Genomic DNA, 15,049 nt, shown 5'->3' with positions numbered 1-15,049 from the left:
AGTCTCTGTATATATAATCAGTCTTCTTGAGCTGTCCCAAGGATGACTTGCTTCCACTCCAGGGAGGTGGGTTCTGCGTTCGATCCTGGATCCGCAGACTCTGCCACAGGTTTGGCAGGCGGTGTTTTGTGCGGTGGATGGGACGCTCTGGGTTCTGCGCTCTCCTCCCACTATTTATAGTTGGCCTCCGTGTGTTCCACCTTACGAGGCTCAAGGTATTTGACACCTTCGTGTATGCTTTTTCTCCAGCCTGTGTGTTCTAAGGCAAGTGATTCCTATGTGTTGATGGGAATTCAGAGAGGCTTTTAGGGTGTCCTTGTAGCATTTCCTCTACCCTCCTAATGATTGCTTGCCATTGCGGAGCTCAGAGTAGATCACTTATTTTGGGAGTCTTGTGTCGAGCATGTGGGCAATGTGGCCTGCCCATCGCAGCTGGTCGAGCGTGACCAGTGCCTCCATACTGAGGATATTGGTCTGGGAGAGGATGCTCATGTTGAAAGGCCTATCCTGCCAGTGGATTTGCAGGATTTTGTGGAGGCAACGTTGGTGATATCTCTTCAAGGATTTGAGATGTCAGCTGTACATTGTCCATATTTCTGATACATGTAGGAGGGTGGGACCACGGCTGCTGTGTAGACCTTTGTTTTCTGGATGTTTAGTCTGAGGCCCATTCTCTCAAATGTCCTGTGAATGCGTCGACAATCAGTATGTATATTCAGTACGTCTGTATCAGTGCTTCAATCTATATAACCAGCCTTTGTCTCTGTGACCTGTACCCATATATCACTTTTTGTCTACCTGGGTTTTGTCTGTATGCTCAGTACCTCTCTCAGCATCTGCTAATTTTACAGCCTTGTCTATATGACCAGCCGTAGTTTAAGAGATCAGCGGCAGTTGAAACAATTGGCCCCAGGCTAAACAATGGTCCTGTCTAAATGAATAACCAGCCCTGGTCTAAATGGCAAGCCCCGGTTCTAAACGACCAGTCCTTGTTCTAAATGAGCAGCCCCGGTTCTAAATGACCAGTCCTTGTTCTAAATGAGCAGCCCCGGTTCTAAATGACCAGTCCTTGTTCTAAATGAGCAGCCCCGGTTCTAAATGACCAGTCCTGGTTCTAAATGACCAGTCCTGGTTCTAAATGACCAGCCCGGGTCGAAATGACCAGTCCTGGTTCTAAATGACCAGCCCCGGTCTAAATGACCAGTACAGGTTCTAAATGACCAGTCACGGGTCTAAATGACCAGTCCTGGTTCTAAATGACCGTCCTGGGTCTAAATGACCAGTCCTGGGTCTAAATGACCGTCCTGGGTCTAAATGGCCAGTCCTGGGTCTAAATGACCAGTCCTGGGTCTAAATGACCAGTCCTGGTTCTAAATGACCAGCCCGGGTCTAAATGACCAGTCCTGGTTCTAAATGACCAGCCCGGGTTTAAATGAGCAGCCCTGGTTCTAATTGACTAGCCCCAGCAAAATGACCAGTCCTGGTTCAAAATGAGCAGTCCGGGTTTTAAATGACCAGCCTGGTTCTAAATGACCAGCCCCGGTCGAAATGACCAGCCATGGTCGAAATGGCAGCGGTCAAAATGACCAGCCATGGTTGAAATGACTAGTCACGGTCGAAACGACCAGCCATGGTCGAAATGACCAGCCATGGTCAAAATGGTCAGCCCTGGATCTAAATGACCAACCCCAGTCATTTAAATGACCAGTCTCAGTATAAATGACCAGTCCTGGTTCTAAATGACCAACCCCGGTCTGAATGGCCAGCTCCAGTCTAAATGAGCAGCCCGGGTCTAAATGACCAGCCCGGGTTCTAACTGAGCAGCCCCAGTTCTAAATGACCAGCACCTGTCCAAATGAGCAGCCTTGGTTCTAAATAGCCAGCCCGAGTGTAAATGGCCAGCACGGCAGCACAATGGTTATCACTGTTGCTTCACAGCACCAGCGACCCATGTTCGATTCCCGGATTGGGTCACTGTCTGTGCAGAGTCTGCACATTCTCCCAGTGTCTGCGTGGATTTCCCCCGGGTGCTCCGGTTTCCTCACGCAAGTCTCGAAAGACGTGCTGTTTGGTGAACTGGACATTCTGAATTCTCCCCGTGTACCCAAACAGGCACCAGAATGTGGCGACAAGGGAATTTTCACCATAATTTCATTGCAGTGTTAATGTAAGGCTACTTGGGACAATAATGCAGATTATAATGGCCAGCCACGGTCTAAATGACAAAGCAAGGTCTGAATGGCCAGTCCCTGTATAATCTAAATTAACTGCCCCGCTCTAAATACCCAGCCCCTGTCTAGTGACCAGCCCATGTCTATCTGACATGTAGCTATGTCTCAGCCCCAGCCTGAGCAGTTCTACTCTTTGCGATCTGTACCTCTGGGTCTGTTCTTTCTCCTTGTTTCTGTTCCTGCTTCCCGCGTTCCGGTGTCGCAGAGATCGCGCGTGCGCACTGGCTCCGATAGCGATTGGCCCGTGCCTTTGGTCAGCGGCCCTGTGATTGGTTTGTATTTCATGACTAGTCAGACGTTCTCCCGCCAGCGCCTGAGTTTAGGGACCGTCTGCAATGACCCACTCTGTGTAAAACGTAAAGTTAGCATTTCCATTTAACAAGAGGAAGGGCCAGTTGGATTCGGAGATGAACTAATTTTTAAGTTTTGGTGCTTAAATCGATTAATTTCGGTCCGTGAAAAAGAATTATCCGTTCATCTATTCCGACATCTGCACTTGTCCTTTTGCGGCACGATCCCTACACTGAGAAACCCAAAGGATCAGAAGCAAAGTCACTTCAGTCACTTTTCACACTAACGCATGAAATGCGATCTAATCATCTCTTTGTGAAACAATGCATAATATTATTTTTTAAGTAGTCCATCTAAGGAAATGTACAAATAGCAGGCTCAAAAGAGCTAAATATACACCGTTTTGCAGAACAAAGTATTCTTTATTAACCACCTGGAATTGACTGGTCTTGCTTGATCTGCAATTATATGATCAACACATAAAAACAAAAGTGCATATCTTCCTTTTGATACTTTACTTAAAAATAATGATTGACTAGGTGATGCTGTCTACAATTTGTAATTGAATGTTCTCCTTAAAAACTAAACCATGTCGCCTCGGAAATAATTTGGAATATGTCATAGCAAATATAATCGTACATTATAATCTCTGAAATACAATATTTATTCATTTTGTGCAATCGAGCTGCTAAACTTTATGAGCACAATTCAATCACTCCTGTTCTCTGTGACAATGATGCAGTGCAGTGTTGTTGAATATTATGAAGACTGTCTTAACCGAAGAATTTCCATAATTCGTCATTATTCTCCGAAAACTGGAGAGCAAAATCAACATGCGATTTAAATAAAGTGTTTTTAGTTTGCGTGACTCCGCATGAAAAGCTGCCCGTCACTGCTCCTTGCTGGGTTATTTCTGTCTGTGTGTGTTCTTGTCTAATTAAAAAACAGTACATCACAGTTAAATAAAATTGCACCCAGGATAACCCATATTTCCATATGCAGATTTATCGGCACTGACAGCCCTCTCTCCCTCTCTCTTATTGTGTCTGCATTCCCCTCCTTATTAAAAAAAACCTGAGACACAGAGAGAAAGAGAAACCTGATGCAGCTTTCCTCATTCTACAGAAAAAAGAATGCGTCTCCTTTAATATCTACAATGTTTTTCTCTCTCTAGATGTCCTGTCAGCCGGTGCTTTGAGGAAATCAGCCGGGACTTTTTCAGATTTGCAATGAGCAAACAACATTCCGTATTTTCTTGGTTCTTGTCGCCGAAGGAAATGGTACAAATATTTGAGACTGAGAGAATGAGAGAGGGGAAGAGAGTTCTCCAGAGGGGGATATATTTTTGTTAGTATTGATAATATTTTATCTGACAGCTGGGAACATTTGGTGAATATGCTGTTATGTGCGGTCAAGTGGACTCTGCCCCTGTCTCTGGGCTTTACAGACGATCCGCAGAAATAAATCTCAACCTTATGTGGAACTGAGGTAAGAGGTACTGCATAACCTAATATATATTTAAGGCCTTGTTTAGATTCGCAATGACTGATTTATTTGCAGTACATGTATGAAATGCCTTGGGAAGAAAGGGTCGCTAGGTGAGGCATTTTGCTAACAACCACCTAAGAGAAAATAAATGTGTGATTTCTTCACTAAGTAACTAAGGGTTTGTGTTGTTTTAAGGAAAACATTACTGGGTTTAATACTCTAATTTATTGTCAATGTGACACTTCACAATTTTTATATTATACAAGTCTATCTGTATCTATTGTTTACTTTGCAGTATCATATTATTATCATAAACTGATCCATTATATTATGCAAAGCAGAATTAATTTGGTAACCATTGTTGACAAAAGTAAAAATGATTTTTAAAAATCATAGGTAAGTTGATTGAAATAAAATGGCACCAACAAAATATATAGAAACTGAGTGGATGTGCAAAGAAATAAGACAATTATCTTTAATTTTTACAATGCATCCCAAAATTGCTCTTTGTGCCAACTGAGAGAGAAAAATTGCAGCACCCATTAGAATTTCTAATTTTACAACACAGCACTGACAAATAAGCTCACTCGGTGAATTATTCACATCTTTAATTTGCTCACTTAATGACAGTGTTCTGTAATCAGAGTGCAGAGGCTGCTTCACATGCATTATGTATGATGTGTGATACTTAATGCAGGACATTATGGAGCTCTTAGTGATTCAGTAATTAGTTTTCCATAAGGCAGTACTTGGATGCTAAACTGCTGGAACACATATTTCAAACAGTATATGGTGTAACTAATGAAATTGCATCTTCCTGGATAGCCCATTGAGGCTTCCAGCCAGCTTGTGCTGTATCAAAAAGCATTATCGGGCTGTGGTTATTTCAACTGAAATCACAGGGACTTTGGGTATCTTGCTATGCAGTTTAATGCTGCTTTACCAAATAAATTACGTGCATCTTGTGAATATGCACATCCTAAGGATCCAACTAGATTGTCCGCAGTTAATGTAATTCCAAGTAAATTTGTTTTCCTGCTGCTCATAATCAATTTCACATGACAAGGAAATCAGACTTGGTATTTACTTTTACTGTAAATGAGAGCATCATCTTACAGAATTTAATCAACAGCATGACAACAATTGTATTACATGCTGTGCTTGGAAATAATTTTTATCTTTTAGGAGTTCTGCCATCTACAGTGTCGCAGTTTGACCCTACAATAAATGTTTGTTTTATCTTCAAATTTGGTTTAGCTAGTGATTCAGATATGCTAAGATAGACAAAATATGGTGAATGCCCAACTTCCACTGACCCATAACCCTATTCATATAATAATGATGATGGAGTTTACAAGACCACATAGATGCAACTAAGTGAACTCCAGCAAAATTTGATCCAGCTTCTCTGATTGCTAACAAATTTGCTGAGGAACTGTTCAATGCATTTGAATTGTTCATTTTTTTCATATTCTTGTAGATCTTTCATTACTTTTAATTGAAAATATCAAAGGAGATTAAGTAAAATACATAACTGTGAACTTTTTCTTTACAATTTCTAGTACGAATTTATATATTAATGCTTGAGAAAAAAATATCAATTTTTAACACAATAATTCTAATGCTTTTATTTTTGTACCAAATGAAGGATACTGAGTACAAACAAAATGGTACAGTGGATTAAAATTTAAAAAGCTCAACAGTATGCACCCTATTCTTGCACTTTGTGGACTGAGAACAGAAGTCTGCTGAAACTTTTCCTTGAGTTTACAGAAGTTTACAAACAAGATTCATTTGAAGTGCCCCCATGCATTTATCGGCCTATGGGTGTGAGTTTATAATACATGCAAAAAGGCTGAATTTAAATTATTGTCAAAGCCTGAGTTTCAGAGAACATCAATTTCAGAGGTAGCGAAACATCGATTTCACATAAATAACATACACGCTGGGCAGTAAATGATAAGAAGGCAGGGTTAATGTTGCCAAGGTTTTGGAAGTTTTGCAACATTCAAGATTTAATTACGTGTGCTAGAAACTATACATTCACACGCAGGGCCCTATACTTTGCAGACAGAAGGATTTTGTCCACGCATTGTGCCTTTTTCAATGAGACAAAAACTTTGGGGACAGTCATTCCGTGGTTCATTCCCTTTGACAATGCTTTGATCACTCAGCGTTGACCTGCCTGGTTTGAATTTGAACAGTAGCTTGGCAATAATTGTTCCTTGGTACATTCGCCATGGTAATGCTTCTACCAATTAGAGCCCACTGCCAATCAATTTGGCAGTGATGTGGTGGTATTATCATTGGACTAGTAGTCCAGAGACCCAGGCTTTTGCTCTGGGGACCCAGGTTTTTATCCCACCACAGCAGATGATGAAATTTGAACTCAATAAATATCTGTAATTCAAAGTCTAATAATAACTATGAAACCATTGTGGACTGTCAAAAAAAGCCATCTGGTTCACTACTGTCCTTTCGGGAAGGTAGTCTGCCACCCTACATGTGATTACAGACCCCAGCAATTCGGTTGACTCTGTGACTTAAATGTCACTCAATCTGAAGGCAATAAGGGATTGGCAACAAATACCGGCCCAACCAGCAGAGCCCATATTCCAGTTTTAAAAAGCACTGTCTTCTCATGCAGTATAAATTGTTGTTCCTTTTACTAAGGGGCTGGTTTAGCACAGGGCTAAAGAGCTGGCTTTTAAAGCCGACCAAGGCAGGCCAGCAGCACGGGTTCAATTCCCGTACCAGCCTCCCTGAACAGGCGCCGGAATGTAGTGACTAGGGGCTTTTCACAGGAACTTCATTTGCAGCCTACTTGTGACAATAAACAATTTTAATTTCATTTAATTTTCATTTCTTGTACATCTGTCGTGATGAGTGGACAATGAGTAACTTCTACAGAATGTCTCTCTTTTCAGCAATACTCAAGTTCTCAACCACCAAATGATGGTTTAAAAACAGTATACATTCACACTAAGCTAGAAAAGAACAGCTGGAGTTTGACACAACCCAATGTGGGGTTTCTTCTGCATATGCTATGTCCTAATTTAAAAACCAAGATCACAATATAAGTGAATATCCTTTGAAATAGCATCAGTCTCTGAAATATGTTGCACGATTGAATCAAATTGGCACTATGTCCCATAGTGAACATGTTTAGCCGCGTGTTTCCTAGCGCTCGCAATGCCGAGAAACACAACACTATCTAAAGCAACTTGTTTTTTGTTCATGGGACGTGGGTGACGCAGGCTGTCCCAACATTTATTTCCCATCCCTAATTGCCCTTGAAGGGGCAGTTAAGAGTCAACCACATTGCTGTGGGTCTGGAGTCACATGTAGGCCATGTAAGGATGGCAGATTTCCTTCCCTAAAGGACATTAGTGAACCAGATGGGTTTTTTATGACAATCGACAATGGTTTCATGGTCATCATTAGACTTTTTTTTAAATTCCAGATATTTTGTTGAATTTAAATTCCATCACCTGCCATGGTGGGATTCAAACCCAGGTCCTGTGGGCAATATCCTGGGTCTCTGGAGCACTAGTCCAGTGACAATATCACTATGCCACCGCCTCCCCACCAATTTCGATTAGGTGCAGGGCCTTAGTGGGCACCTCGCGACAGACCGCACTTAGTCCCGTTTCCTGCACTGAGAAGCCCCACTCGCCGAACCTTCTCAGTGCAGGGGAAGATCGGGACGTCATCTCTCAAACATCTACAGAATGTCTCTCTTTTCAGCAATACTCAAGTTCTCAACTACCAAATGATGATTTGGTAGTTACCAAATGCGACCACCGCACCCCCCACCCCACCCCCACTCACCCATAAGGGGGTCCTCAGGGCCCCCCGCACCCCACCTCACGTGCAAAGGAACTCCCCAACTGAGGCTACCATTCCACTGATGCCAGTTTGTTCCTATAACCTCACCCAAAATGAACAGTTCATTTTCAGACTTAGCAGTGAGAGTGCACTGTGAAGGAGAACAGACCTGGGCCCAATCTGGCTTTTGATCATCATCTTCACACACATTTGAAGCTGGAGTTCAGCAGAAGCAGGAATCATCTTTTCCTACCTTTTCTCAGACCACCAGCTGCCCAAACCTCATCAATGTCACCTCCATGCTCGACTTTTCCAATGCTCTCCTGGCAGACCTCCAATCACCCACCCTCCCTATATTTCAGCTTATCTAAAACTCTGCTGCCTTTATCCTATCCTGCACCAAATCCCCTTCATCTTTTACCTTACTAACCAACATTGCCTCCAATTTCCCAACGCTTCAAATATAAAGTTTTTATCATTGTGTTTAAATTCCTCCATGCCCTGTTCTTCCACCCTACGATGAAGCTTCCCATTCTTTTGACTCTGGCCTCAATGCATTTACCTCTCACTTCATTCCACTCATAGGTGGCCTGCTTTCCATCACCTGGACCCAAACTCTGAACTTCCCCCTTTAAACCATGACCACTTTCCCTCTTCCTCGTTTTCTTAATTGAAAAAAGACCATCTGAAAGCCCACTAACCCTTCTTCTTTGAATCGTAGACCACAGAATAATACAGCAAACAAGGAACGTTCACCCCATTGTCTTCATGCCAGCTCTTTAGTCCTTACCACCCCGCCTGCAATCCCCCCCCCCCCCCCCCCCCCCCCCACAGCACCTTTCCCATATCCTTGCAATTTTTACTCCATCAGGTACTTATCCAGTTTAATTTTACAAGCTAGAGTCTTTTTCCACCATTTTATCAGGCAGTGCATTTCAAATCCTAACCATTTATTGCAAAAGAAAATGTTTTATTCAGCAACAGCAAAATATTGCATATGTTGCAGATCTGAAATAAAAACACAGAAAATACTCAACCGGTCAGGCAGCACCTGTAGAGAGGAAAACAGAGTTAACCTTCAGGTCTATGACCTATCATCAGACGGTTCTGGTAAAGGTCACAGACCTGAATCATTGGGCTTCATTTTCACTGAATCAGGATGATGAGTCCAGAACCCTTTAAAAATGGCAGGTGCTTCCTGATTCAGGAATTCCTGATGCCATTCCTGCGTTGTCTAATTTTCAGGAGGCCATTTAAAGGGTGTGGGCTGGTTTCCCTCCAAAACTTTCACCCAGCCAACTTGGCCCGCTCCATTGTCTCCAATTTCCCACAGCTTGGGTTGGGCATGTCTGATTCTTCTACAATTTTCATGGATGTGGAAGAGTAGTGATTCATGGCCCCATGGGGCAGTCATGAACCCTAGGTGGAATTCTCCAACCCCCTGCCGTGTCCCGAATTCTCCGCCCCCCGAGATTCGGCGGGTCTCCCGTGGCGATTCTCCGGCCCGCGATGGGCCGAAGTCCCGCCGCTGACAGGCCTTTTAACCAGCCTGCCTCGACACCCAGCAGCCCCGGTGGCTGCCTCTGAACTACTTTCCAGGTTGGCTGGTCCAACTGCAGTCCATAATAAAATTCCCGTCCTTATCGGCACATCTTCCCTGAGGTGGTAGGGCTGACCCTGGAACTTTCCTCACTCCTGCTACTTACCTTGAGAATTAAAACTTTAATCACGGGGTGGAGCATAGGGTCTCGCTTTATGCAGACGATTTGTCGCTGCACATTTCGGACCCGCTGGGAGGTATTGGGGGAATTATGGGGATCTTAGAGGAATTCGGCCAGTTTTCAGGGTATAAATTGAATATGGGGAAGAGTGAGGTCTTTCCGATCCAGGCGAGGGGGGAAGAAGAAGAGATTGGGGGAGATGCCGTTTAAGGTGGTGGGCGGGGGGAGGGAGCTTTCTGTACGTGGGCATTCAGGTGGCGCTGGGGTGGGAGCAGCTGCATTGTCTCCAATTTCCCACAGCTTGGGTTGGGCATGTCTGATTCTTTTACAATTTTCATGGATGTGGAAGAGTAGTGATTCATGGCCCCATGGGGCAGTCATGAACCATGGGTGGAATTCTCCGACCCCCCGCCGTGTCCCGAATTTTCCACTCCCCGAGATTCGGCGGGCCCCCCGCAGCGATTCTCCGGCCCGCGATGGGCCGAAGTCCCGCCGCTGATAGGCCTTTCCCGCCGGCGTGGTTTAAACCACCTCTGGTACTGACGGGGTTGGTGGCGCGGGCGGGCTCTGGGGTGCTGGAGGGGGGGGGCACGGGGCGACTTGACCCCGGGGGTGCCCCCACGGTGGCCTGGCCCGCGATCGGGGCCCACCGATCGGCGGGCGGGCCTGTGCCATGGGGGCACTCTTTTTCTTCCGCCCCCACCATAGCCTCCCCCATGGCGGAGGTGGAAGTGACCCCCTCCCCTGCGCATGCGCCGGTATGACATCAGAAACCGCTGATGCTCCGGCGCATGTGCGGATTTCAGCCGGCCGGCGAAGGCCTTTTGGCCCGGCTGCCGGGGTGCCAAAAGCCGTTCCCGCCGGCCGGCGGAGCAGGAACCACTCCGGCACGGGCCTAGCCCCTAAAGGTGCGGAGAATTCCGCACCTTTGGGGAGGCCCGACGCCGGAGTGGTTCACGCCACTCCGTCCCGCCAGGACCCCCCACCCCGCCGGGTAGGGGAGAATCCCGGCCCCTATTCTGAGGGGACCTTTTAAAAGATGAGTTCAAAATGTTCACATGGCCCTTATGCCAAGGTATGGCTCCCACCCACTCCCCAAAACCCCTCATACCCTCTATGCCACACTATGGCACTCCACCTACACCAGTCCCATGACCCCCTCATACACCAATGCCAAGCATACATAAGGAGGTTTGGCTGAAAGCCCAAACTTCCATTAATCTTGATTTCCCATGGAAAACATTTCTTGATGGATAGCTCTGGTTCTCTGATCTTTGCAGTCTATTTCACAATGTTTAGTTACACAAGTGTAAGCGGTTCCAAAGTTTGTGGTTTTCGTTATTGACACTTTAAACAGCCTGAATGATTGACACTTTTCTTGCCTTGTAACGAAAATACTCTTTTTGACATGGGCAGCACAGTAGCACAGTGGTTAGCACTGTTGCTTCACAGTGCCAGGGACTGGGTTCGATTCCTGGCTTGGGTCACTGTCTGTGCAGAGTCTGCACATTCTCCTCGTGTCTGCGTGGGTTTCCTCCGGGTGCTCCAGTTTCCTCCCACAAATCCCGAAAGACGTGCTTGGTAGGTGAATTGGACATTCTGAATTCTCCCTCAGTGTACATGAACAGGCGCCGGACTGTGGTGACTAGGAGATTTTCACAGTAACTCCATTGCAGTGTTAATGTAAGCCTACTTGTGACACTAATAAAGATTATAAAGATTATCATACATAGTAGAAAATAATGAATGAGTGAATTAATTAAATTTTTTAAGACTTTTTTTCCCACATCATATAGTCGCAATATGTTTCATTGGCTCCATACAGTGTCTTGTTTCTTAATGGGTATGAAAGTGCCAAGGCTTAGCATAGGAGCATGACGGGGCCCGAGATGCAGTGGAGTGCTGCAGTCTGGCATGGGGAGGGGGGTGGGGGCGGTGAGAGGATATGGGGGTCAGTGGCAGGTATAGACTGGCATTGGGGAATCAAGTGACATGGATATAGTATGGGGATTGTGTGGGGTTGGCGAAGGTGTAGCAGTTGAGGGTTAGATGGTCTTTCTGCTTTTACTTTGTCTGGGAGAAAGTTACAGCATTGAGGCAGGCCTTTTAACCAGCCTGCCTCGACACCCAGCAGCACCTGTGGCTGCCTCTGAACTTCTTTCCAGGTTGGCTGGTCCAACTGCAGTCCATAATAAAATTCCCGTCCTTATGGGCACTTCTTCCCTGAGGTGGTCGGGCTGACCCTGGAACTTTCCTCACTCCTGCTACTTACCTTGAGAATTAAAACTGTAATCACTGGGTGGAGCATAGAGTCTCGCTTCATGCAGACGATTTGTCGCTGTACATTTCGGACCCGCTAGGAGATATTGGGGGGCTTATGGGGATCTTAGAGGAATTAGGCCAGTTTTCAGGGTATAAATTGAATATAGGGAAGAGTGAGGTTTTTCCGATCCAGGCGAGGGGGGAAGGAGACGAGATTGGGGGAGATGCCGTTTAAGGTGGTGGGCGGGAGGAGGGAGCTTTCTGTACGTGGGCATTCAGGTGGCGCTGGGGTGGGAGCAGCTGCAGAAGTTGAATTTGGCTCGGTTGGTAGAGCAGATGGAGGGGGACTCTAGGAGGTGGGATGCGCTCCCGTTGTCATTGGTGGGGAGGGTTCAAATGGGAAAGATGACAGTCCTCTCAAGGTTCTTGTTCGTGTTTCAGAGCCTCCGATTTTTGTACCCAAGGCTTTTTTTAGGAGGGTGAATGTGGTGATTTCAGAATTTGTGTGGGCGGGTAAAAGCCCGCGGGTGAAGAAGGTGTTGCTCGAGTGGGGCTGGATGGGGAGGGGTTGGCTCTCCCGAACTTTATGAATTACTACTGGCCGGCAAATATAGCGATAGTCAGGAAGTGGGTAGCGGGGAAGGAGTCGGTATGGGAGTGGATGGAGACAGCCTCATGTAAGGACATGAGTTTGGGGCCACTGTTAACGCTGCCTCTGCTGTTCTCGCTGGCCAGGTATTCCACAAGCCCGGTAGTGGTGGCAGTCCTGAGGGTGTGAGGACAGTGGCAGCAGCACATGGGGCTGGAGGGGGCCTCGGTTTGGCCACCGATATGTGACAATCACCGGTTTGTTCCGAGATGCTGGATGGGGAGTTTCGAGGGTAGCAGAGGGCGGGATTGAGCTGTTTGGGGATTTGTTTATTGACACAGCTTTCCATGCTTGGAAGAATTAGAGGAGAAATTTGAGCTGCCCGGTGAAAATGGCTTCCGGTATTTGCAGGTGAGGTTCTTTGTGAGGAGGTAAGTATCACCTGCCGCCCTTGGGTTCTAAGATAAGGTGGTGTCAAAAACTGGGGTAGGGGAGGGGAAGGTGTCGGCAATTTATAAGGAGCTGATGGAGGAAGAGTTGGGTAGGGATTGGAGGGAGGGCTGTGGGAGGATGCCCCGAGGAGGGTTAATGCATCCTTGTTGTGTGCTAGGCTTAGCCTTATACAGTTCAAGGTGGTCCACAGGGCGGATGAGCAGGTTTTTTGAGGGGGTGGAGGATAGATGTAGGCGGTGCGCGGGTAGGCCCGAAAACCATGTCCACATGTTCTGGACGTGTCCAAAGCTTGGGGGATTCTGGCAGGGATTTGCCGGCGTTATGTCAGAGTGTCTGAATGGGAGGGTGGTCCCGAGTACAGAGGTGGCAATTTTTGGTGTGTCAGAAGACCCGGGAGTCCAGGGGGCAAGAGAGGCCTATGTCTTAGGGCAGCACGGTAGCATTGTGGATAGCACAATCGCTTCACAGCTCCAGGGTCCCAGGTTCGATTCCCGGCTTGGGTCACTGTCTGTGCGGAGTCTGCACGTCCTACCCGTGTGTGCGTGGGTTTCCTCCGGGTGCTCCGGTTTCCTCCCACAGTCCAAAGATGTGCAGGTTAGGTGGATAGGCCATGAAAAATTGCCCTTAGTGTCCAAAAGTGTTACTGGGTTATGGAGATAGGGTGGAGGTGTTGACCTTGGGTATGGTGCTCTTTCCAGGAGCCGGTGCAGACTTGATGGGCCGAATGGTCTCCTTCTGCACTGTAAATTCTATGATATGATATGTCTTGGCATTTGCCTCCCTGGTAGCCCGGAGATGGATCTTGTTAGAATGGAGGGATTCGGACCGTGCAAAGCCGGGTGTGTGGGTGAGTGACCTCGCAAGGTTTCTCAGGCTAGAGAAAATGAAGTTCGCCTTGAAGGACTCAGTGAAATGTTTTGCCCGGAGGTGGCAGCCGTTTATCGACTTCTTTGGGAAGTCGTAGTGGGGGGCGGGGGGAGGTTTAAAAGGGGGAGATAGGGGGGGTTGGGTAAAGTGGGGGGCAGGTCGGTGGAGAATTGCTTTTTTGTTGTCATGGTACTGCATAGCCATGTTGGCTGGTTTGTAATTGTGTTGCTGTTCATTGTGTTAAAATTTAAAATTCAAATGCCTCAATAAAATATTTTTTTTAAAAACTATTTAGTTATCCATCTGCAACTGCACTGTAGGCCTTTTTTCCCTGTTAAAGGCAGTACATTAATACAAGTTATTCCGGTAATATATAATACAGGTTTCTTTTAAAAACAGTTAATTAAGGTTGCAATTAGCAAATATTGGCCGGGAGAAGGTGGATGGGCTGGAAAGACAGAGGTTGGTCGAGAACGTTTTGGCAGTGGACCAGGAGTATTCGGGGGGAGGAGGGGGCGTTTTAGGAATATGGGAGAAGGCCAGTAGGTTGTAGGCATGCCAGCTGAGATGACAGGCAGCCGACTCTGGGTAAACCCTTCCATCAATCGTTTGATTTTCTCCAGCAAAAGGAAATCCTCCAGGTCACTCACCCACACCCCTGGGTTCGGTGGCTCTGAGTCCTGTTATGGGCCAGGGTTTAGAGAACCCCAAAGTGTATCATGGAGTTCACCTGGCCCACAACCTTTAATAGATTGTGGTATGGGGAGCATATGCCCACTCTACAGGTGTGGTACAGCAGAAATCGAAAAGTATTTTTTAAAGCAAAACAATGTTTATTCTATGAACAAGTTAACCTTTTTAAAACATACAGTGAACATCTTATCAACCAAACATACAGTGAACATCAATTCAAATACAGTCCCCAAAGAATACAACACTAGGTAATCCTTAATAAATTCCCAAACAACATCCAGAAGACGAAAACCCTTTTAACACAGAGATCAGGTTTAATTTATCTAATGAGAGCGGTTATCCCTTTGAAATCACCCAAATGAACACTCTTTAGCTTGTAGAAAGATCCATGCATATCTGCTGGCTTTCACTGCAGCTCTTCACTCTGAAAACGAAACTAAAAACTCACTCGATAGCAGCCTGCTCAAAAATGAAAGTAAAGCAGACAGACAGCCTAGCTCCACCCACTCTTTGACATCACGGCAGTAATAAACACCCATTTCTTAAAGGTACACCCACTACATTATTCTATAAAAACACCCATTTCTTAAAGGTACTCTCACATGACAGTCCCTCCACCCCAACAG

The 15,049-nt window shown here is 46.0% G+C and overlaps 1 protein-coding gene across 3 annotated transcripts in view; it reads right to left on the bottom strand.

Moving 5' to 3' along the window:
* mms22l (MMS22-like, DNA repair protein) overlaps positions 1–15,049 on the bottom strand; it is a 214,926-nt gene that overhangs the window by 171,854 nt on the left and 28,023 nt on the right. For 2 of the 3 annotated variants that reach the window (XR_005460951.1, XM_038799545.1), the window contains exon 1: positions 2,378–2,466. The exons of the other annotated variant lie outside the window; for it this stretch is intronic. The gene's annotated coding sequence lies outside the window, so the exon portion shown is untranslated. Of the gene's footprint in view, positions 1–2,377; positions 2,467–15,049 lie in introns of those variants that run through there. 3 annotated transcript variants of the gene reach the window in all.

The sequence above is a fragment of the Scyliorhinus canicula genome, chromosome 6 (assembly GCF_902713615.1).
Source record: "Scyliorhinus canicula chromosome 6, sScyCan1.1, whole genome shotgun sequence".
Classification (NCBI taxonomy): domain Eukaryota; kingdom Metazoa; phylum Chordata; class Chondrichthyes; order Carcharhiniformes; family Scyliorhinidae; genus Scyliorhinus; species Scyliorhinus canicula.
This window is presented reverse-complemented; position numbering and strand designations above follow the sequence as displayed.